Source organism: Plectropomus leopardus, chromosome 20 (genome assembly GCF_026936395.1).
Source record: "Plectropomus leopardus strain MGB_pleo_1.0 chromosome 20, ASM2693639v1, whole genome shotgun sequence".
Taxonomy (NCBI): Eukaryota; Metazoa; Chordata; class Actinopteri; order Perciformes; family Serranidae; genus Plectropomus; species Plectropomus leopardus.
This window is the reverse complement of record NC_142195.1, coordinates 16445920-16473585: the sequence shown is the minus strand read 5'-3', so window position 1 is coordinate 16473585 and position 27666 is coordinate 16445920. Positions and strand designations below refer to the sequence as shown.

Here is a 27666-nt window from a genome sequence, read left to right as displayed (position 1 = left end):
TCTTCTACCGCTCTCTCGATCCACTTCTGTACTCTTTAACCCCCTTTATACTGCATGTTCAGGCAGTAATATTTCACCATTATGCAGCTTCATCATTTTGTACAAAAGATGCGATTGCAGAATGGGGGTACAGAGTTGCCATTAAGCTATCAGTGGCATCTGTGTAAAACAACTGGCATGGGGCTATGGGTGGAAAGGTGTGTGACGTTTTGACAATATGTAATGTGTGCAACCCATCTTAGATTTTAAAAACAGCTAGTTGCACTTATCAGCCTACTCATAAAAGAAGAACAGCAGTCAAAAATGTTCACAAATTGGGTAGACAATGAGAATCAGGATCTCCTTACCCTGAGAACAGAGGATGAGATCAGTTAGCATATATCAAAGAAGGTAAATAATTGTTATTGCTATGTTATGCCATGTTGTTGTTCAGAAAGCGCTGTCGACACCTTTGTTATATGTCACACAACAGACCTATGCTGTTGTGTAAAGCATTATGCCTTTCACGCCTCTTCTGTTTCCACAATACCTGAATGCTATCTAAAATCACACACTGGAGTGACATGATGCCGCCTTTCTTAGGCTCTATGTAAAAATGTAAAACAGACATAAATAGAGGCTGGGCAGCAGCCCTTTAGCGCAGTCTCCGTGTAAAGGGATTTTGTGTCCATGGCATACGATAATGCAGAAGCACAATCTGTAATTTGCGCAACAGCCCTAAAGCCAGTGAAATTTGAGTTGAAAGATAAGCAGGTAGATCTCGGCGCTGATAGGATGGAGGGAAGTTTACTACAGTTCATTTACACATAATACTAACAATGTTATAACACAAAGCTGGTTGAAAATCAGCAGAATTATCACACTGAGGTAACAGTAAATTCAGTTTCAATATTTCAAATTAATAAAAGCTAACAAAGCAAAAAATATATAAAATTCTTTGCTTAAGTCATCAACTTATGAGTAATCAAGACTTATAATTAGTGAAAGCATATACATTCACACTGCATACTAACCGGCACACTTCCCATTCAAGCATTGCCACGCTACAGTTATTCTGTTTACACTGCCTCTTGAGATTTCAGATCCTAACAGTTACACACCCCAACTCTCTCCCTCTGCAGTCCTGTGTTACCATAGACCCTGAACCATAGTAGACCTCAGCTAACCACGCCTACCCATTTAACAACACCACTGCACGCACACACACAGACTCATTATATACACAATCAAGGTCAAACGTAGAATCAGGCCGAGAAACAAACTACTCCACTACTCGAAAGGAAACGGATGCAGAATTAGGACATGTTTTCCTCATAACCAATAGCATCTTCTGCTATTCACACAACACAGCACATCTGACTGTGCGCTTTGTTTGGTTTATTGTACTCTCAGAGCTACTCAGCAAAACAGCATCAGAAGAAATTATTATTTACTATCACAGTGGAAAATAACAGGCTCAAGCCAGCAGGTGCCTCTCATGCTTTCATACCAATGTAAAGCCCCTTCTCCTTGCCCAGACATCTGTGCTGTTATCCTTAAGATTTTACACTGTGATTCGAAAAAGAAGGTTTGACTCTGCTCCTGTTTTGCTGGTAAAGAGGCAGCACTTTAACTTTAATAGAAAAAATACTGAATTCTAATAAGTTCGGGTGAATTCAAATAAAATGCTGTCTGATAGTATCTGATGAATTTAAAGCAAAAGCAAATTTGGAGCGGTGAATGCCTGTGGGAATCTGTGATAAATAGATGCACATTGAAACAGGCTGCATGCTACTGGCTGAGGAACAAATATGAAATCACACTGTGGCCTAGTTTTGTTGGCGAAACTATACTCTGCAGACCTGTCACGTAGAGCAAGAGGGAGGAGAGAGAGAGAGCATTTCTCGGAGTGAGTGAGGTCCACTCTTGAAATGACTGAGAGGACAAACAGAGCAGAACAAAGCCATAACAAAGCATCACAACACAAACAGAGTGGAGAGCATTGTTTCCTGGCTCCAGGCACCTGACTACCCTCTGAAAATGGCATAGCCAGCCAAACCGGTTAATGCACATCACTGATTTTGAGAGCCTATGAAACACATTAAAGCCGTTTGTGTGAAGTCTTTTCAATTTGCTATTTCAGAAATATGCAGCACTTGCATTTCCGCACTTTTGAAGTCATACCACTTTAGATAATTGCTAAGGAAGTATTGCGCCGGCAGTGCAAAATCAGTGTATATTATTATCACATTAAATTTGTATTTATAATAGTCCCCATTCGATACACAGCATAGAGGAAAACATGGTCTGTTGCTGACCTAAACCCTAATAACTAGAGCAAAATACAGCAGGTAAAAATGCCTGAAAAATAAGCAAAAATTAATTAAGAAAGAGCCTACAGGATAAAAACATGCTTACTCTGTATAACAACTAGTGTAACGTACAGTTGAAATAGCTCTCAATGTAAGCAGCAACAAATAAAACAGCATCTCTATTCCACACCTGTCATCACCTCTGCTCAATAAGGATACACTTCCAGGCTTACCTCCTGTAGTAACTCCTCTCTGTCCTTTTATATGTCCAACCACCTTCCAAAAAACACTGCTACAAGGACATCTGTCCTATCACACATGGTACAAAGAGGAGGCGTGTCACTTTAAGAGTAAGTCAGTGGAGGGAGAGCCATAGGGGCCGCAGAGAGAGGCCAGCATCTCGATGTATCATGAGGGCTGAGGTAACGTGATAGCCAAGATTAGACCCTGCTCAGTCACTCTTCCTTCACAGCTCCTGCTGCACACGGCCCATCAGCTCTCCCAGGTGCCAACCTCCTGTTATTTATTCACTATGCTGCAAATAATTACAATCCGGCCCTTTATTAGAGATGAGTACATGTAGTCACAGTGTGTTTCTGTTGTGTAACGGTCTCTTCTCCCCTGCTGCGGCTGTTGAGTCCACAAAAATGCTATTAAAATTGGGGTCAATCACATTAGATTGAGTGGTAATTTTAATCCATGAGAGGCTCAGTGTTGTTGCTCACACAAAATTAGTTTTAAAGAAAATGCATTAAACAGTTGGGCATGCCAGTTTGGACTCAAAGATAGAAATCTTGCATAGATCATTAAACACACACAGGAGGTGTTTAAATAGTGTGGATATTGCAGCCACTCAACACCTGAGAAGATAAGAAAACCTGTTAAAGTGTTCAGGTAGTCAACTGTATTCAAACAACCACTGAAAACAACATTTAAAAAGAGGAAATGAAAGAGAAAGTCGGGCGTATACGTTCGTCTGTTTGCAGGCTCAGTGAGCACACCAGGTAAATGGTGACAATAAACTTGGTGTTCCAGGTCAGTACAGTCATTGTTAAGCTTATATAGAACATTTCATTGTATCTCATAGCAGCTGTTTTGAAGAGCTACGCAAGCGTGCTAAATCCATTGTGTGTTGCTGTGAAATCAATCTCTCTGTGTGCCACTAAAGACGCATGACTTAGATTAAACTGAATTAAATCAAACCACATAAAATTTAGGGGAAGAATGACAAAAATGTGTGCATTTGATGCCCGCTGCTCACGTGTGTCAGAGATGAGGACAGGCAAAATGCAAAAAAAGCGCATTATCTTTATGAATGAAAAGCAAAAGTGTGCAATGTTAAAAGAGAGGCGAAAGGCATTGGTGCGCTTTCAGTCATCTTGTAATGCTTTATGAATGAGGTGCGCAGGTGTGTGTGTCAGAGCTGTGGTCAGCAGGCTTGCATTTCAGGAGGGATCGGATGAGGTGTTTCAGTGAGAGTAACCCTGCCACGGACAGGCAGCAGGAGGAATACTGCACTTCACAATATCTCAATATATCATAAATGACCGTTGTCTTCTGCTTGGGACAAGCAAGCAATCCTCTTTCCACTTTATTATCCACTTACATCAAAACCAACTAAAGCAGGAAAATGGCCCATTCATCACAGCTAAGCAGGCCAAGGACTTCTGAACAGCAGTCTGGGGATTGGCACCTGTGTTGGGAAAGTGAGCGAGCAAGACTATGTCGAAACCTACCATATGGCCGTGTATGGTGAATGTGCAAAATTTTAATTTATCCGGAATTATTTATAATACGGAATTTATCCGTATTAAATCTTCATATGCAGTATTCTGTAGGGCTAGGAACAGAATTTTATCATAGGGGTGGCCAGAAGGGGCCACTGAAAATCTTGTCAGCCTTTTCAAGATTGCGGATAACTTGTGGGTAATCGTAGCATCATTTTCATTTAGATATCTTGAGGTGAGAGTTTTAAATTTGAAAATGGAGATGCCAGATGTTCCCTCATTAAAACTAAGCCTAGATTTGGAGCATTACTTTGCCCCTTTCTCAACAAGCTATACCAACATGGTTGGTACCAATGGTTGCCTTAGGTTTTCTAGTTGCATAAGATACCAATAACTAAAACAATGGAGTGCCACAGCCAGAACATGCTGCTGAGAATTTCTTCATCTGTTTATTGTTTTACTTATTAACATTATTTATATTATTTAAATTTTGTTTTGAATCTACCTCAGATCTTTGAAATGTTTTGTTGTTTGGGAAATGCTGTTATGCCCTGACAAAAAATAACGGTTTAAACTACAAATAACAATATGATTTCTTCAGCTTTAACTTCATAATAAAACTTTAAAGAAATAATGATTTGACTTTTTTGGTAGATAATTATTGATATCAACCAATATAACAAATAAAAAAATTAATTGATAACATTTTTAGTAATGTCTCCCAGTCATAAGGGCATCATTCTCGCTGCCCCACTGTCGTATATGTGCCTATTTTTTTTTTTTTTTTAAGATTATTTTTTGGAGCATTTTCCCTTTATTGGTAAGACAGTCTGAGATTGACAGAAAAGGTGGGAGAGAGAAGGGGGAATGACAAGCAGCAAAGGGCCACAGGCTAGACTCGAACCCGGGCCGCTGCAGAAGCCTCAGCTGTATGAGGCGCACACTCTACCAGTTGAACTAGAGGTCACCCCATATGTGCCTATTTTAAAAAGACCAACAGTCAATGGGAAGTTTTGTCACTCACTCACTCACTCACTCACTCACTCACTCTTCGTGTTTGTAGGGCCGCGCCTTCTTTTTGTGGTCCAGCCAAAAACAATGCCACTGTTACATTCAGTATCGTCATTAGGATCGTAGAGAAATGCACATGTATTTATGACAAATATAACCTTGACTATTCAGAACAGTATGGTATGATGGAAATGTGACTCTGATGACTGCATGGTAATTCATACCCATTTGCCCCATGGGTGAGCAGACCTACTGAACTTTGTGTGTCACCATCATTCATGCATTTCCCAACAGACCTTGTATTGTGTCATAAACATGTTATGATATAAATACTCATAAAAAGCGTTATGTTATCTGTGTCTTACTGGTGGACACTGGCAGGACAAAAAGAGGCATCCAAGACTCCCTCCAGCAAACTAACATACAGTACAAGCACACAGAAAAATAAAGACCTCACATGCCTTACGATCAGCTGCACAGGGCTCATGCTCTCTCATTCACAGGCAGCTGTTTCAGTGGCTGAGGGTTGCTTCCTTTTTCCCCCTGGCTGCCTGACAAAAAGAGGTTACTGAAAGATTTAAGGCTGTCTGGTTAATGTCCATATACAGTGTCAGAGTTTTACTGGAATTTAGCTGAGTGAGTCTTACAATAATATCCAAAACCCCAGGAGAGAAACAGTAGCTAATTCCCAGATCTGTACTAAGTCCTTCTATTGTGTCAAGATTAAGTGGTTAGAGTGAAACTGTGATCAAACCTTTGGGCCGTGTCAGATATTTATGAGGTCTTTGGCGACTGTCAAGACCAACTATATGCGATTTTGCAGTTCTGGATTGATACTCTTTGTTTTTCAAAATTGTGTAAGCTGTGATAGACTAAGACAGGGATACTCAACCTGCTTTGCTTAGGGGCAACTTTTGCAAAATGACAGGAGGCCAGAGGCCAGTCACAGCAGGCCTATCTATGTTTCTAGGATTTTAGGACATTTCTAAGACTTTAGGATGTTTCTAGGCTTTTGGGGGATTCTAGGATCAATGAAGGTTTCTAGGATCATAGGACATTTCTAGGATTTTAAGGACTTTTCTGGGATTTTTGGACATTTCTAGGATTTTAGGATATTTCTAGGATTTAAGAGATTTCTAGGATTCTAGGACATTTGAAGGATTTTAGCGTGTTTGTAGGATTTTAGCAGGTTTTAAAGATGTCAGGACACTTTTTGGATTCAAGAGCACTTTTAAGATTTTAGCATGTTTCTAGGGTTTTAGGACATCAGGCACTTAGCTAGGACCTCCTTTCGGGGTGTGGGGGATCCTCCACTGCCCTTTTTTGATAAACAAGCTCAATTTTGATGCTGTTTTATACACTTTGGCACTTTATGTATACGAAAGGTACAAAAAAAATCCCATTGGGAATCATTTTGATTTTATTAGGAATTAGAAAATGGTTGGGGGGCCACCTGGCAGCCTATGGGGAGCCACCTGGCCACCTATTTAGTATCACAAGACTAAAAGACATATAGAAATTAGCCCAGCCGAGCAGAGAAGGCCTTTAAGCGAGAGAAGAGGCCCTGCTGGAGCGATGTTATTCATTTATGTGATGTCACAGAGGCAGTGAATAAGCAATGCATCAGTGAGAAAATCTTAGATGATCAATAGGCATGCTGTACTCAGCTACTGTTGTCTTCAACGTCAGATATGTTCACCTCAAGGTCACAGATGACAGCATGGGCGGATTATGAGAATCTGGGCCTCTGGGAACAAATATGCAAAGGATCCCACCACCTTTCCAACACAGGAGTAAGACACACAGACTCTGTAATGGCTTTGCATGTCTTTTTGTTAGTTTGAGCTGGGGGTGGGAATCAACAGAGGCCCCATGATATGATATTATCAAGATACTTAAGTTACGATACCATTCTATATTGATAACACTCTAAAATGCGTTGCGATATATTATAATATGCGGACTGGGACAACATATTTTGCAATATATTGTGAATTATTGTAATTTATGATATTGCCACTCAAAAAAATAATGCATTACTGTATGTATCGATTTCTTTCCCACCCCTGGTTGTGTCTCTTTGTGGTCATTTTAAGACCAGAAGAAGGGACTTAGTAGCGGGCAGCCCTACAGCTTGATCCTGTGTAAAAAGGGCTTTTGTCTCCCTAATTTTGTGTCTTTTTTTTTGTTGTTTTGTGTCTTTTTGTAGTCCTGTTGAGTCTCTTCTTGGTCGGTATGTGTTAATTTGACGCTTGACATTTTGAAAGTAAAGCCCTCCACTGACACTTTGGGCCCCTAGGTATGTGTCCCTTAGGCTTGTTCAATAATCCATCCATTGCTGACAATTTTTAAGAAGTCAAAAATGGGAATTTGACCAACAGTTGATGATTAGTTAAAAGGACGGAAATGAATACATGGAAAGCTTTAATTCCCAAATGAAGGCATATATAACAGAAAATCTGGTAAACGGATGTTGAGGCAGAGTAATCCTCTTTCACATAGACATGATTGTTGGCATGTTTTCCACACACGGCAGCGATTTGAAATGTACCAGGGAAGAACAGGCCATGAAATTATGAAAATGCACTGAGATGGATTGCACACATGAATAAGGCTGCTGACCACATAGGCGGAGGTCAGGGTGACATTCCCGGCTCTGTGTTGATCGTTTGGAGCTGTGCTGATATTAGTGAGGTAATGTGGAGCATCAGCACTACACACCTGCTGTAGATTTACTGTAGTTTCCATGGACGTTAGCATTTTTTTGAAAGGGATGAGAAATCGAAACTCTGATAGTGATGTTGTTGACAGTTGAAACAAACGGTATCAGAATATGATCTGAGACTGCAAAAACAGTAAACACAGGAAGAGCACTCCTTTTCAAAGAGCAGGCTTTAGTGGAAAAAACACAAAACAATTTCTGTGCCAGGGTAAAATATTGAATATTGACATATATTAGCACTGCTTGGTTGGTCATTGACAAAGCGATCATAGTCTTGCAGCTGTAATCACTGGAGGTTTTTAAATATTTAATCAGCAGCAGACATGTTCTAGCAGCTCTTGCCTTTTCAATAAGCTCTGTAGCTAAATATTCCCAGGACTTCCAATTTTCAATTTGCATATTTTGAAAGAAAATATTCTTTATTGCTTTGTGACTGATTAATGAACCAGCAAATGGAGCCAATATTAGATTCACCTGCAAACACTTTTACAGCTTTCTTGAACCGAAACAAATAAATTGAATCAAAGTATTCTAAAAGAACAATAAGCCATTTATCATATAAATAGGCACAGATGGGGTCAGTAACATCAAGAAAAAGTGATGGATTGCAACCTTACATGAATTAATGTAAATTTACAAGCCTTTTATTGGAAAGGAATGTTGCATTTTATTTTAATTCAAAATCAGTATTCAATTTTGGACATGAGGTTTCAATCTTAGCAGTACTAAACCAAATACTGTATACCACAACATCTTTGTGGCCAATGGAAGGCACATGACTCAAATCACGTCTTTAAAGCTTAAACTCACTTAAAGACTCACTCTGAGCCGAGTAGATACCCAAATGAAAGAAATCTGTTGGAATCAGTGGAATCGGTGGCTAACATCTAGCAACGTTTTTAAAGGGATGCAGCTAGGATCCAGAATAATCAGGACATTTCTCAGCCAGAAGTCCCACCTTAAACAATCAGTATCAGTTTAAGTGTATGCTCTCTCGTCAAAGCCACCAGACTCCACTGACAAAAACATTTTGGCTCACTAAACACAGTAGCTGCTGTTCTACTGATGACTTCATCAGTTAGTTTGTTTGTGTTATTGCGGGATTTTTATGAATCTGAATTAACCCTTGTAAATGCCAAATGCACACAAAAACACAGACAAATTAAACAAGTGAGGCAGAGGTAGACCAGCAACTCCCATGCTCGGTGATGTTGAATTACTGTTTTTCTTAATGGAGTCTGGTTTTGAAGAGAGTGATATAACAGCTTCAGTTCTCCGATGCAAATTTCTGATGTCTGATGGCAAGATAAAGCAGTGAAATTATTCTAAATTTAGCATGCACTTAACCTGATAATTTTAGATTAAAATCAATTAAGATGGGACTTTTTGAGTGGACAAAATATGTTTTACTGTTTCCCTGTCCACAGCAGTACATTTCATAGCTTCTGTAGCAGTACTTCTGCCTGCTTCTCCAAAGTGGCGATGAGCTGATTGACAAATGTAATATATTAACTTTGGATATATACCTCATAAAAACCCACTCAAAAAGATCCAGACTATCCCTTTTAAGTTGGAATCTTGGAATCTGAAATAAGAAAAAGTTATTGAAATAGGCCTTGAAAAAAAAATTTCATAGATAACTCCATTGGCAAATTAGCTAGGAGCAATACAGGCAGTTATATAACCCAATCTTAATTTATTGGGTAAGTCCACTCTCTTGTTAGTGTCCTCTGATTTATCTCAGCTCCAATCTACTTAGGCCTACTGCCTAAGAGTAGAGCCAGAAGGGATCTTAAATCAGTTATGATAGAGATACTGGAAAGAGTACTGGAGATGTTACCAGTCTGGTGAGGTTTTCAGGAATTCCCACATCTAGCAGCTAGTACTGTACACTGTGGGAGCTTTTGATAAGATGGAGCTGGCTACTTTAGCGATTATATCTTAATCTGTCAAAATCCTTTCGCCACCCTAAATGTGGGAACCATGAATACATATAAAAAGGTCCTTTAACTCCTTCGAAATAACCTCATAATCTTTTCACCACACTACGTCAACTGTCTGACAAGATGGTAGCACAGAACAAATGGTTGAAGGCATTTTGAACTGATTGGTAATGGTGGGGAAACAGGGTGGACATTCTGCTCCAGTTTCAAAGCCCTTTTCTTTTATCAGTATTGAACTGCATGTATCACAAAGCAGCATTTTTATGGAGAGATTTCTGATTTGTCAAAGGACTGAAAGACAATCATAGGCGTATATCTGCAGGGTGCTACACTGAATGCTTTTTTTGTCCATACAGCTGATATACTGAAACTATAACATTGTGGAATCTGGGACAAAAGGCAGACGGTCACTTTAATGCTTCTAGCAGCAGAATGATGGATCAATGTCATCCCAATGCCAGTTGCTCGCACAGCTCCTGTAGATAACACTATGTCATGTGATGCCTCTGAAACACACACCCTGTGTCTTGTTGCTAGTTATAACCAAAGTGTATGTTTTTCTTTGCATACCTCAGTGGAATTTAATAAATGAACTCTTCCAAGCTAGGAGGCCTGCGTCTGTGTGATGAGTCAGAGCTTTGTGGTCGCCACATCCTACGTCAGAACCATATGAGATATAGGTCGCAGGCAGAGTAATCCTCAGTACCATTCAACAGTTTGCACCACTTTATGCAAGATTTAGCATTTGATCCTGAAAGAGCTGCAACCAGACTAGCCCTCATTTCTGACAATAATCTAGTCCATTTTTTAACACTAAATAATGTCTCTATGTATGTCATCTGTTCATAGAGTGAAAATTGAACAAGCACGGGACCTTGTCAGTCAGGCTAGGCAAAGGATACCTAGTTAACCACATTTACGCAGGGAAGACACTTTTAAATGGGCTGTCAAAGAGTCTTAAGAATGAGCCTGTCAGCGACTACACTATGTGTCTAGGACTTTTCTTCAAGAAGCCTCCTGGGGGAAGGTGTCTGAAAGCCTCTAATGTCAGATAGGATATTCGCTTCAAAACCATATGTCAGGTGACATTGTATCTAATGGTTTGCCCAGGATACACAATTCAGATTTATTTAATTATTATTGTTAGGAACCATCATCAGATTTTATGCTTAAAGTAGAACTGTTAAGCCCCATTGATAATACCTTTATATATGAAAATTGATATGCTCATTACAAATGTTATAACCATCACATCCTTCATTGTGTTTATTATGTGATTGATACTAAATGGCACTAGAGGGCAGAGTCAAAAGTTTGTGACAACAACAAACGTGGTGATATTGGAGGAGGTCAAAATAATAGATGGTGGTGGTCTGTGAGGCCATCATTACGATATGTGGACAGGGGGTTTTTTCATTGTATCAATGATTCTTTCAGTTACGCCATATTTAAATTTCTTTGTCACATCCAGTGGTTGTGTGTCACTTGAACTTCGCTATACTGCCCCCACAATTTCCAATGGTACTGCTCTGTTTTGTCTGAATCTGTAAGCTTTCAGAAAATTAAAAAAAAATAAGCACAGGGTACGGACAGAAAGCTCAATCAGTGTCGGCAAATGTGTCACAAATGAGCCATTAGGGGACTCCTGTATACCCTAATGAAAAAAAAGAATTGAAAAAGAGTAAAAGCAAACTTCAAAATGGTAGACAGCAGACAACCAAATCACCAGTAAAATTATAGTATATTTGTAATTGTATTTTTCTGCAAACTGGATTTAAGTAGCAGTGTGTTTCGTTGATGTGCGGCTATGTTTAGGCACTAAAACAAAACAAAACCTGATTATTTGGCTTAAGATATGTTCCCAGTTGCTGCTGGAAATGCTGAAATGTGTGGACCCAGGTTTGGTGACACAAACACAGCTGGAAACGCCTTGACTTCTCTGTTTTATTGTTTTTGGGCTCAAACAGTGGTCTGCAGCTTGACAGCTGTCTTGCCAAGGATTCACACCATGGACCATCTTCTTCACCTCCTCATGATAAAGTCCGCTCTTATACATGTAACTGTGTCTTTTGAAACATTGATACAATGTGTATGAAACTTGCAAATGTTACATATCTATGGTTTGCAGAAACATACAGTGACAACATTTTCTTTTGGAAACAGGGCTGACAGACAATGCTAATGACTAGCTGGTTAAATATCCTACAAAAAGAAGGTGGTGGAGACCCAAAAATAGCTAAAAAGAGGAGTAGATATTAGTTTTTTGTTCACTAGGATGCCAGTAAACATGGTGGTATGGTGGTTACTGTGCAGCTTTTGAAAGCTTTATTTTCTCCCCAGTGGCACAGAATTGAATAATGCAGCTTTAAGAGAAACAGTGTTCTCAGCCCAGGACATTTATAACATGCATTAAAGCTGGTTGTTGCTTTTTCCAGCGATGTGTATCTGCCTATTCATTATAAATGTACCAAATCACCTGAGAGTTGAAGCTATGTCCAATATAAGCTAGTAAATTAAAAATGCCTGTCATTGCCTTTAAAAAAATTGCTAGTTCCTAGTTTTTGTCAACTCTGAAATTATCTTTCACAATTGTTTGTTCAACAATTCGTGCTATCACTTCATGTTATCACCACTGACATGCTGTCCTGAATGCAGACTTCAGAGAAAAGACGCCTGTATACTGTACACATGTGAGGACACTACTCATTCATTATGGAAGACAATGCTGGGCAGTGTTCTGCTTTCTACTCCCCCAAAACAGTGGGCTGTTTGGAGGGTGGAGACAGGGGTGGGGGTGGGGGTGAGGTCTCTGTATGCTTGATGCTTTTTCGTGATAATGCTCTGTTTAACGTTTCTGATCTCAATGGCTGTGTCCCCCCTGCTCCAATCCAGCGGGTCACACTGAGTCACAAGGCCAGCAAGCGATGACAATGCCATGTTTGTGCGCAGGCTGAGCTATGGGTAGGCTGTCTGATGTGAAGGGATAAGATGGCACAAGGTGGACACTAGAGTCTCGTGTGTGTGTGTGCGTGTGTGTACATGCAATTTTGTACGAGCAAATGTGAGTACATGTCTGAGTCTTTGGATATCTGTCTGCTCAGATCTGTCACTGCTGCTGCTGCTGCTGCTGCTGCTGCACACAGACGTTTCTCTGCTTTCATAACAAGAACATTTCTCATTATGGCGTGTATCACGTAGATCAAAATAATTCAGGTTAGTATTATAACCAGTCTAAACTTCATTCAAACACTTCAGCGTTTATATTCATTTGGGTCATGACAGATAAGATAAACGCTTTCTGCAGCAGAAGGAAATTGTGGGTAATGGACACTTTCAGGCTTCTACAACCCACAGGCATTATCTGCAACTGGTGATTTGATAACCGGAACAGGAAAAGGAGAAATAACTCATGCTGCAGCACATGCAACAGCCATTAACCCCCCAATCAGCACTGTAACATAAACGCTGTAAAGCTGATGATGAAGTACATGCTTAAAGGAATAAAATATCTTACGTATAGCACCAGGGCGTTTACCTCTGCAGATACTGTGCAAGATTTACACCAAATGATGAAATCACAGTCCAGAAAAGCCACACCTATGTATAATTTCAGTTATGTGTAATCTTGCTATATTGCCAAGCTACCAACAGATGCCAGCCAATGATGCCAGCACAGTTTAACTGCATGTATTGTGTTAAGAAGATGAATGTGTGAGGAGGGGAGAGATATGAGAAAATGTCACCTGCTCAACCAGGAAAAGAGAATTATGCTGCATGTTAAACGCTGGAAATCATAACTGATTTCTCCACAGCAATAGAGGATGCTGATATACACTAGCAGCTTCACTCCACTTTCAAGTATTTTCTTTATAAAGTAGAACTGCTCTCCCTTATCAAAACAAGCTAACTGTTGTGCTATGAACTAAGGCTGAGCAATATGGTTAAAAATGTTATCACGTAAATTTTATGAATTGGTTTCTATCGATAATTATCACCAAAAAAAGTCAAATCATTATTTCTTTAAAGTTTAAAGGCTGATTTTTGCTCCAAGTAAAAAATATGTAAATAAAATTTGTTTTTAAAATAAGGAAAAGAAAGTTGAAAAAAACAAACAATGCAAACAAGACTTGGCAAAAAGTGCTTAAAAATAATAGAATTCTGTAACATAATTTTAAATATGTAATTATGATAATAATAATTTTTTTCTTTTCTTTCTTAGCTTCTTTTTCTTTTTTCCCTAAAAATATTCCCTAGCTTTAAAAAAAATAATTTTCTAAATCTACTAATTTCTTGTAATTTGTGGAACATTTCAAACCAAGTTGCTCATTGTCTTTTCACTTCAGTTTATGCAGGGAAAGACATCGTGAAAGGCATCTAAAAGCAACACAAGAAAAGTGATGTCCCTTCAGTTTTCAAATGTCAAATTAATTAGATGGAGGATTTATCGAACATTTATTAGATCACTGTCAAGGAAAATCATATTGAGATAATTATCGTTATCGCCCCGCCCTACTACAAACCTTATTTTTGGCCATATTCCAGAAAGCCTGTACTATGGCAGAGTGCAATACATCAACATGCATCCATGCATACATGCATACACACCTTTCATTTCTTTCAGCAAAGATCCCTCACCAGTGGGTAGTAGGCCACACACTCCCTCATCGTCTCCCCCTCCCTCTCTTCCACCTCCTTGTTGTCATATGACCGCTGTTATGTGTGTGCAACCGAACACAAAGTTGCTCTGTTAGTCCCCTCTGCTCTGCCCTCTCAGATTTGAGTGCTGGAAGTAAGGCCCTCTCACTCGCCGGCCTCGGGAAAACAGACATGGCCCTGTGTGCAGCTACCAGCAAAGATTAGAAAAGGAGGGCAAAGAGAAAGAAGGGGATGAATCGAGCCGATGTTATTTCATGAAACACCCAAAGATAACTTAATCCTTACTCATTAGGAGCCCCGCCCTAAGATTTTGTTCGATTCAGCTGACAGCTTTTCCTCACTGATGCTTCACCACTACGTCATTTATTAGTCCTCTCCACATCAGCGCCTGTCTAAAAGCAATGGCTGCCAAACAGTGTCTCACAGCCACATTAGTTGACACTTTGTCCCAGTACCTGGCAAGGATTAAAGACCCAAAACAAACACAACTGCTGAGCCAGCTGAATCAGAGCAATGCCCTGTCTGAACATACAGTGTGACAAAGCAGCCGAGAGACATGAACTTTATACACTGTGAAATCTGACAAGTTTATTTTATTTAAAAAAATCTAGGAAACCAGATGCCTTAAAAAATGTATGTAAATGTAACTATTAATCTTATTTTATATTTACTTTATATCCAATCGCTATGTTTACTTAAAATGTAGTTACTTAAAAATTATAAGTTTGATTAAATCAATCTTTTCTAAATTTTAGCAACTTAAGTAAACCATACTTGGTTAATGTGCTATATATCTGTATTCTGCTGGTTGCAAACTAGTGAATCATATTTGTATTTTCTTAAACATGTTAAGATAACAGACCTTACAGATCACATTTGATCTAAGTTGATCTAAGTTGCTAACACTTAGAAAGAACAAGGTAATACCATTTGTCATTTTTAAGTTTCAACAACTTCACAAAATTAGTAAATGTAACTACAGTTTAAGTAAATTAATCAATAAATACAGCTAAATTTGAAGTAAACTTTACACTTTTATATATGAAATAAACATAAAATAAGATTAATAAATATATTTACTTTCAAGGCAGTCGGCTTCTAAGATTACTTTAAGTAAGATCAAGTTTTCAGATTTTACAGTGTGGTATTTCCTCTATCATTTTATAGGTTATTTCATTTTATTGCAAGATCAATTTATAATGTGAATCTCACAACTACTAAAGCAAATGTGTAAGTCTCTTTCTGGCACTCCCTCTCCAGGAAATAAGTGACATGTTAGATTAATCATTTTATTAAGTAGGCTGCCAAGGGAAGTGTGCTTGGCCCCCTTGGTACTTAACTGTAATAGAGCTGAGTTTAATTGTCCAAGTCGACTGTGTGCTCACCTAAAAGGTTAAAGATGGCTTTAAGTGCATCGGACGGTGACATCGGCATCCTCAGTGCAAGAGAGCCGCTACCTCAACAACAGCCACTGTCACTTTAAAACCAAGTCTGTCCCTGCTGTCCCCTGCTATTATGTCACCCAGTGGAGTGGATGTAGCAAGTAACAAAGGAGGTGGAAGGAGGTCAACACAGCATAGGTTTTGTCACACTCTCGCTCTCATTTTTATATGCATAAAGGCTGCTTGAGTGGCATCATACTGCACACTACCAATAAAACAAAAAAGGAAAAAAACAGTAGATGATGATGCTGTTGGAAGAAGATTTATGCTTAATTTATTATATGTGTTCTACTTGTTTAAGAATTTATGTTGAGGTTTTTGTATTTGGCATTACAAAACCACTACTTATCAAAGTCAGAGCAATTGTATTTTTTCCAGTATTATGAACAACCAGTCTACTGAATAATGGCTCGATGACATTTTTCTGTGTGTCTTTGTGTGGGGAACCTGGTGAAGGCCCATTATATAGTATGAGATTAACCTTTATATTTCACACTGATGCTCGTCATCCATCATTTTAAAGTCAAGGTCATCAGTCACCTCTGACATTTTTTGACCTGTCTCAGAAGAAAACTGAAAATTTAGCTGAAATAATTAGGGTTGATTAGTGCTTTTGTCACAGTTGATGTGACCTTGGTTTGTGTGCTAGTCGTTCCCAACCAGTGATTAAGCCTGAAGTATTTGATATTGAGAGGAGAATAAGAACATGACTGGAAAAGACTGTCAGAGATACTAAAGTTGTGGGTGCAGATTACAAAACACAGTCTTGTCTGCAAAAAGTTGTTTGCATGCAAAACATTTATTGCTGTGCACCCAGTTCTGATTCTGGCTGTGATATTAAAGGGACATTTTTTTTTTCTCCCAATGACTGACATGCCAGCAAAATGACATGTGTCGTCTCTTGATTTCCATAAAGCATCTACACATTAAGTATCTGCACTTCCAGGCCAATAGTCCCTTCGTCTACAATATGCCAATCTGCGAGTGCAGCCACTATCACTGTATGTCTGGTTATATTTCCAAAAATATTAGAATCAGGTCAAAATATGGTTGTGCTAATAGCCAAAGCCTCATCACCACAGCTTTGTATGTATTATGTACTTCTAAATTGTGGGCAGTATTGCTTGTTCTCGAGTTCAAACATTTCTCCCTAAAGGGGAACTACGCCCATTTGAAAAATTCATACGTGTTATTCCCATTATCGAAGACATTTCAAAAAAATATTAGCAAACATGAACAACTCTCTCCAAAGTCAGAACTCAGATTTGTGATGACATTAAGTATTAAGTCTGGAGCTGCTCCACAGATGATTATTTGGGAACGATGATAAACTTAGGGCATCCAGTGAAGGGTTTGCAACCTTATTGCAAAACTTATTTGAGCCATATAATAACACAGCCTGGGTCTAGATTAGCCCCATTACTAATAGGTCTAAATAAGCATTCATGAAAATGTTTTACCACAAGGTGGATTCTCTGAAGAGGGCTTTTTGTGATTATTTGGTTCTTTAACAAAGCAAAAAAGATCTGTCTACCCGCTATTATATTCTCTTGTAGACTTTTTCCTTTTTTTGTAATCGATAGTTTGCCTAGTTAGAGAGACTCAAGACTAGCCACCGCTCTTGACGTTCAGCGAAATTTAAAGGAAAAGGCGCCAGGCTGTAAACGTATGATTCATTTGGCGTTTCGCCTGATTCCACTTGCGTTATTTTCTACAAAATGTGTCTCTTAGATGGTGGATGCTTATGGTCTGGCACCTAGTTGTAACCTTTTTGTAAAGCCTCGACCTCCCCTGAGCACAAAGGGAACATCCTAAGCATAAAAAATATTAAGAAAATACAGGCAGAGGGGAGAGTCTCTGCCAAAAAAAAAACAAGTGGGTCATAAGGATGATAAAGAGGAATTGCTTCTGCTTTTTCTTTTGTTTTTTAATTAAAATCCTTCACAGTATACCTTTAAAACATTTTTATAATTTGATGTCTAGGCTAAACGTTTGTACAATTGGATAATGTAAGAATCAATGAATGAAAGGATGAAAAGAAAGTTAAAATGTTAAAAGATAAGTATTATTAATTTTCATGTAGCCCATTTTTTTTGGTCAAAGCCACAGGGAGCCACTGGAGAGGTGCATGCTGCTCAGAGCCGCAGGTTGCCTTTCCCTGACCCAGGGGAATGTTCTAAGTATATGGGTACATTTTCTGTTTCGAGAACACTACAATGAAATAAAGCTCATTTAGGTATAAAAAAAGAAATATGCATTGGCTCCACAAAATCAGGCTCCCATTCATTGGGTTTATACTTGATACCATCACAAGTCTGAGACTTTCTTGTGTTGCATTGCAGTTGCGTTTTGTAAAACAGATTCTATACTGTTGGAAACTTGCGGCAAAAAGGAGTTAGGGCAAAGAGGAAGAAGTGATTCTAGGTGCGGTTTCAGTTCACAAAGTAAGAAAGTAAGGTTGGAAACGCAAACAATATACTGAAACATTATTCTAACTGAGAGTAAATATCCTGTTATAGTAACAGACAGGTTTAGCAGATTTTTTTCTTTGACCAACAAAACTTAAGCAAATACTGTACAAATATTCTCTCATTTCACTGACACTATGATTAGACTCAGATAATGAAACAGTCACGTTGATGCTGAAAGGGCCTACTTTATTCCTCACAGAAAATTGATCAGGAATCAATAAGACAATCAATAAAGAATTGGACCAGTAAACAGAATCAATAATGGATTGGATCAACATAATCTTACCAGTGCCCAACTCTAATATGTGTATATTTATATTAAAATAGCCACACCTTAGTTTGAGGAAAGGCATTGTTACACTTGTTGCGGTGTAACAGTCTTCCCAGTTCTCCCATGAAACCACTGAGTGCTCCGTAATGGCGGTTTACGCTATGAAGTTCAAGCCACTGTGTGTAGGCAACTCCAGAGGATGTCTGGTACTCATAAATGTGGATTGTTATTTGAAGACATAGTTCTACAATCAGCTATGTTTTGTCACCAACCGAACTTCAATACCTTCTTACTGGATTTTAAGATTTTAAGATGTATGGCATTTGTTCGACCAAGGCTAAAAACCTTTTCTCACAATGTTAATTAAAGAGAAAAATAATTTGTTTATCCATTCAGTGATGTATCCTCTCCAAAATTTACTGGGTTCTTCCTTGGACCATGCTTTATCCTTACACCTAGTTTCATGAAAATTGTGCCAGTAGTATTTCCATAATCCTGCAAACAAAGAAATAAACCAACCCAAAAACATAACCTCCGTGGTAGGGATGCAACAGTGTGAGATTTTCACTGTACGATGCCATCTCAGAAAATATAGTGGTTTCACAGTATCATGGTATTACAGAGCTATTATCAGTCAGAATGACCGTTAAAAGAATGAAAACAGAAGGGTTGTTCATCCAGGTGCATTATTTTCAATGCCATGGATAAACAAATGTACACGGTAAGATACTTGTCAAATACTTGTCATATCATGGCATTGCCTTAAAAACTGTTGCTGCAACCCTACTCCTTGGCGAAGGTAACAATACATCGGTTTACTGCGCTTTCAATCGTCTCCTTGAAAAACTCATTAATCATTTTGATATATCAACAATGGTAATTTGAGCTTAGAAAGAAATAAAGCATTATATGCATGCATTTTATCTAATGGTGAAATGCTGAAAAATATGGTTTGTATGCTGCAAAAACCGCTTGTCTGAATTCCAAAATGTGAAGCATTTTCTTGATGAAGAACAGTAAATCAGACTTGCAGCCACCGTAAAGGCTTTTTTCAATCTGTCATCATTACGCTATGACAGCGATCAATATTCCTATCCAGTTTTCTTACAAACCCCAGTTGGACACCGTTACACAGGTTCAGCAAAAGTATCAATCTAATATTCCTGATCCATTTTGGTATCAGTGGTGCTCAAAAGATAAAAGCGTGGTGGGATTCATCCACCATCTTCGCGTTGATATACAGATGTCTCAGGGCCTCGACGTGAGCTGGAACTATCACAGACACATCCAGCATTCTCTCTGTGTCACATGCTCAGAAAAAGCGCTGTGTTTCTACCACCGTGAAATTATCACGGTCTTCCCCCCCTCTTTTTCATCCAATCTGTTCCAAATCTTCTCTTTCCTTCATTCTCTCTCTTGCTCTCTGCTGCATCAACCTCCGCCCCTCTGCCCCATCTGCCTCCCTACTGTTAAACCCCCCCAGCCCCTCGACCCCTCCCTGCACTGGTTCTCTCTCTCTCTCTCTCTCTCTCTCTCTCTCTCTCAGGCATGTCACACAAACACACATACAGTATGCACAAATACACATGCTCTCCTGATGCTGCACAACCAATCCCAACCCCCATTGAAAAAAAATACACTCTGCAAAAAAAATCTGAACGATTGTTGAAACAGAAAATGTCACAAATCATCCCATTTTGTCTGCTGAGTAATGAACACGCTCTGCCCTCTCCCTCTTTCCCCCTCTCGCCGACAAGATTTACATTCATAAGCGGACACAAACAACCAGACACGAATGAACCAAATAAATCCCAGCCCGAGATTATTAATGAATGTAAATTTCCCCCTCACAGAGCAGCAGACAGCGAGCTCCACTGTCAAAATCCTACAGTGTTCCTGTGCCGCTGTCAGGGCCACAATTTGCCCGCTTATCCCAGTGCCCGCCAGCTCCGCGGGGTTTGTACACCTCCTACTGCAAATTCACATTCAATGTGCCGTGAAGCCAGTTGTAAGCACCTGATCGTGTGATTTTACTCCTCTTATTTCCCCTCTTTCCATTTCATAGCTTATGGCCTGGACAGAGCACGGAGACATTAACACACACACACACACACACACACACACACACTCACACACACACATCATTGATGCATCCTTCACTTGTCCTACATACAGTAATTACACAAACTAAGCACTGCGTTCAGATAAAAGCATTCTATAAGGATCGAGGATGCTCTGGGGAGATGGTGAGTCAAATTGGAAGCATAAGATAGCAGCGTCCGCTGGCACACAGCTAGCAGGGTGGAGGAGGGGACTGGACAGGCTGCCTGCCTGTGTGCCATCTCTGAACATCACCTTCCCCATTTTTTTCAGGAAAACACACTCCACACAACAGCTGTAATTAAACAGCATCTCACTCCTCGTCTGTGTCCAAACTGGACCAGCCTTGTGGTGATTACACCCAAAAGAAAGCGTTGTGTCTGAGAGTAGTCAGGCTTACCGTGTTCACAAGCCAGCATCCATTTACAAAGGATACTGCAGACAAGCCCTTGCAGGGAGAGAAAGGCTGTGTGCAATCCACCTTTAGTCCTGCTGCTTCATCTTCATATCTTCCTCATATTCACACACACTCACGTACATCTCTCTCTCTCTTTCAGAGCCCCTGTTTCTCTGTCTTATTAACGTCTGTGTTCTATATCCTCTCTTGTTTGCTCCAAGGCAGTTGAGACACTGCAGCGATGGGGGTGGAGGGCGTGTATATATGTGTGCGTGTGTTTGAGTGTGTCAGAGACAGAGAGGCAGAGAGAGGGAGTGCAGGACAGAAACGGAGGGAGGAGTCAGCAGGGATAGAGAGAGAAGGGGGAAATGGTCAGGATTAAATCATGAGTAACAGAAAGAGAGAGAGAAAAACAGGCTTTGACGGGGTCGCCGCAGCATCCAGTGTATCTTTATTTCATGCTTTAATGATAAAATATACATCGGCCATTAAGGAATTTGAGCCCTGCTAGCTAAAGTAGAGATGATACAGTGAGTAGATGTGTTTCTTGAGGTGTTATATGCTCGCTGACAGGCCAGCAGCAGGATTGGTTGTGATTTCATTGATGACTGAAAAAACATACAAGATAGGGAGAGAGGGAGGAGGAGGAGGGGACTAGAGAGGAGAGGAAGGGAGGGGAGGGGAGAAATGACGACAAAGGAATGGGAGGGGGATTGGACGATGGTGTAATGTGCTGTTTCCGTGCCAACTGTTTCTGTGACAGTGGGACCACTTCCTTTATTGCTATTGGCTATAACCAAGAATTGATAGAGGCTTGGGCAAATAAGGCAGCATGCCATGGGGTGTTAATGGATGTTTTTCTTTTCTATTTCTTCCAGCACTTGTTAATCTCAAACAAAATGTATGTGTTTTGCTTGACTGCAGCCACAGAGAACACTTGCATGAACACGTGATGATCGCAGCGCTGGGGCACGATATGAATTATCGCTTTGTCATTATGGATGCCACCAGTGTGTAAAGAGACTCCTCCCTTCCTCCTGACACACACACACACACATACACACACACTGTACAACAGGAAAAAATCCCCAGATCAAGTTGCTCAGGGTGTGTAGTGTAATGTAATTGCCTGGACACAAACCCTGGTGTCATGAACTGTGAGATAATTAATCGGCTATAGGCCAGAGCGAGCGCACATCTGGTGGGGGTGAGCAACTTTGCCTCTTCCTGACCTTTTATACGGCCTTTTTAATCCGATCTGGCAAGCAGGTGGTGCATTGTCCCCATTCTTTCTCCCTTTCACTTGCTCCTTCACTGCGATCATTAATTACCTTAAACAGATGCTCAGCGTCAACATACAGTCCCTTCCTCTTTAGCGACCATTTAATAAAGCAGAAATGTACCATCTCTCAGTTTCGCTGCTAGCAAAGAGAGAACTGTCTGAACTTCTCCAAAACAAATAACTGAAATCTAAGACAATAGTGCCAAAACATAAGTCAGGTGCATGAAACTGACACCTGCTATGAAACCACCAAAAGCCCATGCTGGGATGTCCCTATGCATTTTAATCACACACTAAACTCATGTGACAGTCAACAGGACACTATTTTGAAAATATACAAAGGAAGTGCCTGTTCAGATGTCACGTACACCTTGACTCTACAGTAGGTTGTTTCCACTTTGACTCAATAACTGTTGTTTCACCTTCAAATGTTAAACCTGTGACGATCTTACCACATCACACAGGAGATAAATATCCACACTTGACAAAAACACAATCTGCTTTTTTATGTTCTTAACTTATGAATGTTTCAATCTGTCTTGAATGAGAAGATCTGTGAGGTTGAGGGAAACAAAGAGCAACAATCAGTAGTTCCTAATGGCTATAGACAATGATGATATGCCATTTAAAGGGATACTTCTTCCCCCAAAGTAATTATTTGGATATCAGTTACTCACCCTGTGTTACGCTGATTTTGCCATGCCTGTCATTTATGACTTCAATTCATCAAGATTTTTCTCCGTTTTTGGATTTTTCACAGGAATCACAGTAACAATGTTTTCTATACTAATTCAACGTAATACCAGCCTGGTACGTCCATCCTGATCACGTGAGCTCAGCATTGTTTCTCTCTCTTTGTCAGTCTGGACTCGCTCCTAACCAAAACGATTTCAGAGGGCAGGAGTAACTGATTTGGAGACAGACTCCTTCAGCCAGTCCTGGTGTTAGCATTAGCGTCTGCTCCTTTATTACACAACTATTATGTCAGTTAGACAGTAACAGTGTAAAAAATATAATTTATTTATATTTAAGCTCTTTATGTGACATGTACCTCCTTGATTACATCTCCATGCGGCCTTTGCGATACACTATTCCCAGCATTTTTTGGAATTTTTCATTCAGCAACCAGCTGCCTCTGGACTGCTTAATACCAGCTGGCAGCATCTTAGTTGTCTGTCCGAAACATTATGAACGCTGATCTGCATGTCCGTGTTCCCTAGCTTTGCAGCCTCTCATATCTGCTCCTCCATTAGCGCTATCACTGTCAACAATAAACATCGTATTTGTACTTCTTCATCCCCAAAAGAGCCAGTCAGTAAATCAAGCTTTTTGCCAAATCCATTCAGAAAAAAGGCGAAAAAAGTATTTTTCTCTGAGAAACTGTTGTTGTTTAATTGTTGTTACTGACTCTAACACTGAATCAACTTAAGTTATCGCTGTGTTTACAATTTTGAAAGCAGCGGCCTGCATGTTACATCATCAACTATAACGCTGTCCCTGATTGGCTGCCGACATTTTCCGCTACAGAGCCCCCAGAGTCTGGAAATGGTCATTTGGTCACAACCAACTTACCTCTTGAAAGCTTTTAAAACTTTTTGTTTTTTTATGAGTCTATGCTGCCGACAGCTGTGGTTGGAGGCATTATGTCGTTGGGTTGTCCGTCCATCCCATTCTTGTGAACCTGATTTCTCGAGAAGGCTGTGAGGGACATTCCTCAAATTTGGCAAAAACGTCCACTTGGACTCATCAATGACCTGATTAGTGTTATGTTTGTGGTCAAAGATCACAGTGACCTAACAAACATATCTTTGGCCATAACACAATAATTCATAGATTGATTATGACAAAATTTCTAATAATACGGTCTAATAGGCTAAAATTATGAAGTGATAAAATTTTACATCTCAAAGATCAACTTCACAGTGACATCATAATGTTCATTATCATCTACTAGGCTCAGAACTAAGACTCTAATGGTAACCCATCCAGCAATATCAACCCTGTAGAAAACAACTTGGATCTGACTTTGATTCTCATACCTGCTTGAATGATAAATGTGCTCAGCCTCTGCTTCCTTCATTTAAAAGCTATTTCCAAAATAACTTCCTTTTAATCGTTTGGTGACCTTAAAAACTTGATTGTACCTTTATATTTCATCATTTGATTTCAGTTGTTATCAGATTCCCTTTCCTGTTGCAAAACTGCAGCAGCAAGGATGTTTGCCAAATGAAGAACAAAAGATCATATTACCCCCCGTTAGGCAGCTCTACACTGGTTGCCTGTTAGTTTTAGAATTGATTTCAAGATTTCAGTATTAAAGCACAGCAGGGTTTGTCTCCAAGCTACATATCAGACTTAACACTTCATGAGCTGCCGCACAGCCCGGTCCTCTGAGAGAACATGGTTGGTAACAGAAGGTGGCTGAGCTCTCACAAGGTCCGGCCAGAAAATTGGAGCTGCTTTGTCTTTTGAATCACTCCAAAAAGCCTTTTTATAACTTTCTTTTAAGTATACTTTTTGTTATCCTTTTAGTGAGAATGATTTATTTGTTTTGTAAATCCCCTCACTGACTTTTTTCCCTCTTTACTTTCTCAAGATGTTCTCTGCCAGTGCCTTATGACCCTTCTGTCTCCTTCAACAATTTTCCATCCCTTTCTCTCTCCATAACCCTCACTATCCCTTTTTGTCTCTCCCAGATTGTCTCTGTGCCTCTCCCAGCTTCCTGTCTCCCTAATCCTTAATCCTGTGGAAATCGGTCAGGCAGAATGAGCCAGCTTTGATCAGGCTCTCATATCAGGCGTGCTAACAGTGTCAGCACACCCGGATCCCACAGAACCCTGGAGCCCAGGGGGAGAGCTTCAAACAGGCGTTCACCCCCTGACTCTGCTGGAGAGGAAGGGGAAAGAGAGGCTGCAGAGTTCACGTCTCAACTGCCAGTTACGGACTCTGTCATCAGCATCTCTTTTTTAATTTAGCAAACACCATGATTTAACACCATTTATCTGTGATGGCACCTTTGCTTTTGGATTTGGCTTTTTCCGCATGAGCTGAACTTGCTGTGGGAAAGAGATCAGCAGCCAGTGTAGCGCTGTTTGAGGCTGAGAACAGTGTACAGCACAGGGATGTGAAAGTCACTTCTGCTTTTGTCAGCGGTGTCCTTGACAGCAAGCATGGAATCTGTGTTACTGGTGTTTTGGTATTGTGATCCACGGCCAGGGATGATACCTACCTGAGTGGGAGGCATGTTACAAAATGCCTGGTGATCTTGGGGCACAAATGCATCATGCAGGAAAATTAGCTTTGCTTAAAGGTCAGCTGTGCACAGAGCATCGAACAGAGTCCGAAAAATAAATAACTACACAAACTGAATTGTGCCAAAGCGATTTGTGCCTGTGCCCACATTTTAATCCAAACAGCCAACCCTAAGAATATATTGGAATGGTCACTGCAAAACAACATTCAAACATATTTTTGCTTCAGTACAGTGTTTAACCCTTAAACTCCTGGATCGACATTGGTTTTCTTGTGTTGTTTTCAGACAATTTTCACAAACATTTAAACCTCTTAAACCTGAGAAAAATGATTATAAAAATTTGTACAACACTGGAAAAAACATTAAGAACAACTTGACAAGAAATGCCCTCAATTGCCAAAAATAAAAAATTAAAAGGTGGCAAGCAAACGACCTGAAAATTAGCCGGGGGCATATTTTTAGACATTATGTAAAAACTAAGTATGTTTCAAAGGGGGCAACCATTAAAAACAAAAAAAAAGCGATTACCAACTTGGAATGCATGGCGTAAGGTATATGAGTAAGTAAGATTGCAAATATCGGGGTAACCACTACTTAAACACTGTTTTCTTTTACTTGACTTTTGAAGATGGGGCATCTATTGTTTGTGAAAGAGTTTTTACTTGGTTATGAAACACTCTCAACTTATCAATACATCAATATATGATTTTTTTGTTGGTGGCTACAACAAAGCTAGTGAATGCTTTGATTCACATTAATAATAAACTTTATTACAGACTCAATGGTCCAGATAAGAGCAAGACAATACATACAAAAGATATAAAAGACACATAGAAGTACCATACACAACATATTCACAATGCAATAAGATCACTTAAAAAAAACAAAAAACAAGTAAAAAGTCATTAGTTGCATGTAGGTAACGTCAGCTGAATTTGTCATTAATAGGTGTAATAGTTCGTAATATTACTTAGCCACAGATAGATACATTATGTCATAGTTATGCATCTTGCAGAAAACAGTGTTTTAAAAGAAAAAATTATTGTAAAAAATACTTTCTGTCTTTCTTTCACAGGCTCCCAAAACAATTGCCTGCCAGATGAAGATCTTACAGGAGGCAGTGGTGCTCATGGCAAATGCAGTCTTTCACCCTAGGAAACACTACCGCTTTTTCTTCAGTGGTCGACACAGCTTTAAAGCTCCTTACAGTTGCTTTAAATAATTCAAACAGCCTACAACCTTGCAGAACCAACAGAGACGGTAGGCTACATAAAAGTTTTTGTATCTCACAACTACATGACGTGGATGTTAGAAATCTCCACAGATTTAAAACAATACAGTCAGTGCACCCAGTCTCGTTTTTAAATCAGTTCAGATGTGTAATCAGGTACTTTCAATAATCTGGAGAAATAAAGCTTTTAACAGAGCCATCTATGTATACGATGTAAACATCTGATATATTCCTCAACTGAAGACGGTAGAGGGCAAACTCTTTGTGTGATAATATCTTTGTTTATAATCCTGTAAAGTTCGCAAACAAGACCTAAATCAAAGTAACTTATCTGGTGCCTGCATCAATTATAGTACCAAATAATGGTTCATAAAAGGTTAAGGATGAAAATGAAGAAATAGTACATTTCTCCAAGTGAAAGTATACTGTTGAAGAGTACAAATTCTACTTCTTTTGTGCAATTTTGCTTGATAGTCTGTGGCCTGCCCCTCTGTGAACATTCACTGTTATCAAAGTAAAGGTTGACATCTGGTGGACAAACTTATGTACTACACAGTCAAGAGGGACTATTTTGCATTTGGACTCTTTTTTAAGCACATAACTGATTCAGTGAGTAAAAAAAAAGATTTCTAAGAATTAAAAAGTAAAGATTAAGGAATTTTAATGCATGCACACAAGCAACAATGATTTTGATAGTGAACGACCTAGTTATTTGTGCCAAATTTAGTATCCAAGTTGTTTTTGTTGCTCTTGTATTTACTTAATGATTTTTACACCTCTGTGCTTATCTGAGGTGCTGTTAAAACACAACAGTGAGCTGGTTAATGCACTCTTATCTACATTATTACATCTTTTTTTTATTCACGTAT

The 27666-nt window shown here is 39.5% G+C and overlaps 1 protein-coding gene and 1 long non-coding RNA gene across 2 annotated transcripts in view; one reads left to right on the top strand and one right to left on the bottom strand.

The window, feature by feature from the left end:
- The window catches only part of gnaz (guanine nucleotide binding protein (G protein), alpha z polypeptide), a 40505-nt gene extending 19202 nt beyond the window's left edge, over window positions 1–21303 (bottom strand). The window contains exon 1 of the mRNA XM_042509149.2: window positions 21035–21303. The gene's annotated coding sequence lies outside the window, so the exon portion shown is untranslated. The remainder of the gene's footprint in view (window positions 1–21034) is intronic.
- The window catches only part of LOC148186201 (uncharacterized), a 58735-nt gene extending 32121 nt beyond the window's left edge, over window positions 1–26614 (top strand). The window contains exon 4 of the long non-coding RNA XR_015775223.1: window positions 25010–26614. This is a non-coding gene — a long non-coding RNA (uncharacterized LOC148186201). The remainder of the gene's footprint in view (window positions 1–25009) is intronic.
- The last annotated feature ends 1052 nt before the right edge of the window (window positions 26615–27666 follow it).